This window comes from Arachis hypogaea, chromosome 9, assembly GCF_003086295.3.
Source record: "Arachis hypogaea cultivar Tifrunner chromosome 9, arahy.Tifrunner.gnm2.J5K5, whole genome shotgun sequence".
Taxonomy (NCBI): Eukaryota; Viridiplantae; Streptophyta; class Magnoliopsida; order Fabales; family Fabaceae; genus Arachis; species Arachis hypogaea.
In genome coordinates, this window is record NC_092044.1 from 84,525,684 (window position 1) to 84,528,780 (window position 3,097).

Here is a 3,097-nt window from a genome sequence, read left to right on the forward strand (position 1 = left end):
TTGAGATCCGGAAAGTCTAAACCTTGTCTGTGGTATTCCGAGTAGGATCTGGGATGGGATGACTGTGACGAGCTTTAAACTTGCGTGTGTTGGGTGCAGTGACAGTGAGCAAAAGGATCACTGGATCTTATTCCGACATGATCGAGAACCGACAGATGATTAGCCATGTGGCAAACCGTAGAGGACCATTTTCACTGAGAGGATGGATGGTAGCCATTGACAACGATGATCCACCTACATACAGCTTGCCATGGAAAGGAGTATGAATGATTGGATGAAGGCAATAGGAAAGCAGAGGCTCAGAGGGAACAAAGCATCTTCATACGCTTATCTGAAATTCCCACCAATGAATTGCATAAGTATCTCTATCCTGTTTTATGTTCTTATTCATCTTTTAATTATCAAAACCCCATATCCATTTCAATCTGCGTGACTGAGATTTACAAGATGACCATAGCTTGCTTCAAGCCGACAATCTCCGTGGGATCGACCATTACTCACATAAGGTATTACTTGGACAACCCAATAAACTTACTGGTCAGCTGCACGAAGTTGTGTATCACGATTTCGTGTACCAAGTTTTTGGCGCCGTTGCCAGGGATTGTTCAAGTTTGGACAACTGACGGTTCATCTTGTTGCTTAGATTAGGTTTCTTTCTTTTTATTCTCTTTTTCAGAATTTTTAAGAATGAATTCTAGAGTTTCATATGATGCTTTTATCATCACAGGAGCTAGTTGATTCCTATCAATTTGGCTGTTGTATGTAATGTCTTGCTAAAGCTTGGCTGACCATGTCTAATCTTTTTAGATTGAAGCTTTAGACTAACATTGCATGATTCTTGGAATTCTTATTAAAAATTTAGAGTTTCTTATTTTCTTTTCCAAAAATAATTTTCGAAAAAAAATACAAAAAAATTATAAAATCATAAAATAAAAAATATTTTGTGTTTCTTGTTTGAGTCTAGTGTCAATTTTTAAGTTTGGTGTCAATTGCATGTTTTTATTTTTCTTGCAAATTTTTGAAAACTCATGCATGGTGTTCTTCATGATCTTCAAGTTGTTCTTGATGATTTTCTTTGTCTGATCTTTAAATTCACTTATTTGGTGTCTTTTGTTGTTTTTCATATGCACTCTCAAATTGTTAGTGTCTCTAGTATGAAAATTTCTAAGTTTGTTGTCTTGCATTTTTTTCATTTCTTAAAAAATTTTTTAAAAATTATGTCTTTTCAAGTCAATAATACAGAGAATTGAAGATTCAGAACATACAGCAGAGGAATCACAGAGAAAAAGCTGGGCGTTTGAAACGCCCAGTGAAGAAGGAATTCTGGCGTTTAAACCAGCCAGGGTACCTGGCTGGGCGTTTAAAGCCCAAAAAGGTAGAAAAGTGGGCGTTAAATGCCAGAATGGATACCATTCTGGGCGTTTAACACCAGGATGGCACCAAGGAGAAAATTTTGTTTTCAAATCATATCTTTTTCAATTTTTCAAGTTTTAATACTAATTTTTCAAAATCTTATCTTTTTCATATCTTCTCATATCAATTATATATTTTTCAAAATCAAATCTTTTTTATTTATTTTTTTCGAAAATCCTTGCTAATAATTAATGTTGTGATTCAAAAACTTCAAATTTGTTACTTTCTTGTTAAGAAAGGTTCAATATTTGAATTTTAGAATCATATCTTTTAATTTCTTGTTAGTCAAGTCATCAATTTTAAAAATCAAATCTTTTTCAAAAATTTGCTTTTCAATCATATCTTTTCAAGCATATCTTTTTCAATAAAATCTTTTTCAACCATATCTTTTTAATCATATCTTTTTAAAAACCAAATTTTCTTCAATCATATCTTTTCAATCATATCTTTTTAAGATCAAATTTTTTCAATCATATCTCTTTTAATTTGATTTCAAACTTTCTTTTTCTAACTTCTTATCTTTTTAAAATTATTTTCGAATCTTTTTTTAACTAATCACTATTTCTTATCTTTTTCGAAAATCACTAGCCACTTTTTCAAGAATCTTTTTAATTTTCGAAAACTCCCTTTCTCATCTATTTCTATTTAAAGACTAACACTTCTCATCTATTAACAATTCAGACTCTCTCCCTCGTAATAAGTTCAAATTCTCTACCTCATCTTTCTATTCTTCTTTTCCTCTGACACATCAAGGAATCTCTATACTGTGACATAGAGGATTCCATTCTTTCTTGTTTTCTTCTCTTTCATATGAATAGGAACAAAGATAAAGGCATTCTTGTTGAAGCTGATCTTGAACCTGAAAGGACTCTAAAGAGGAAGCTTAGAGAAGTTAAAGCACAACTTTCTGGAGATGACTTGACAGAAATTTTCGAAAAAGAAGAAGACATGCTAGCTGAAAATAACAACAATGCCAACAATGCAAGGAAGGTGCTTGGTGACTTTACTGCACCAACTCCCGGCTTCTATGGGAGAAGCATCTCTATTCCTGCCATTGGAGCAAACAACTTTGAGCTTAAGCCTCAATTAGTTTCTCTGATGCAATATAATTGCAAGTTTCATGGACTTCCATTGGAAGATCCTCATCAGTTCTTGGCTGAATTTTTGCAAATCTGTGACACTGTTAAGACCAATGGAGTTGATCTCAAGGTCTACAGACTTATGCTTTTCCCTTTTTGTTGTAAGAGACAGAGCTAGTATATGCTTGAATTTACAACCTAGAGACAGCCTGAACTCTTGGGAAAAGCTAGTCAATACCTTCTTAGCTAAATTCTTTCCACCTCAAAAGATGAGTAAGCTTAGAGTGAAAGTTTAAACCTTCAAATAGAAGGAAGGTGAATCCCTCTATGAAGCTTGGAAAAGATACAAGCAATTAATCAGAAAGTGTCCCTCTAACATGCTTTGAGAATGGAGCATCATAGGTATCTTCTATGATGGTCTGTCTTAGTTATCCAGGATGTCATTAGACCATTCTGCAGGTGGATCTCTTCATCTGAAGAAAATGCATGCAGAAGCTTAGGAACTCATTGAAATAGTTGCAAATAACCAGTTCATATACACTTCTGAAAGAAATCCTGTGAATAATGAGACAACCTAGAAGAAAGGAGTTCTTGAGATTGATACT

At 33.7% G+C, this 3,097-nt stretch overlaps 1 non-coding gene across 1 annotated transcript; it reads right to left on the bottom strand.

The window, feature by feature from the left end:
* Positions 1–2,767: 2,767 nt before the first annotated feature.
* LOC112713422 (small nucleolar RNA R71) lies at positions 2,768–2,875 on the bottom strand. The gene has a single exon (XR_003158395.1). It is a non-coding gene; the product is annotated as a small nucleolar RNA R71 (small nucleolar RNA).
* Positions 2,876–3,097: the final 222 nt, after the last annotated feature.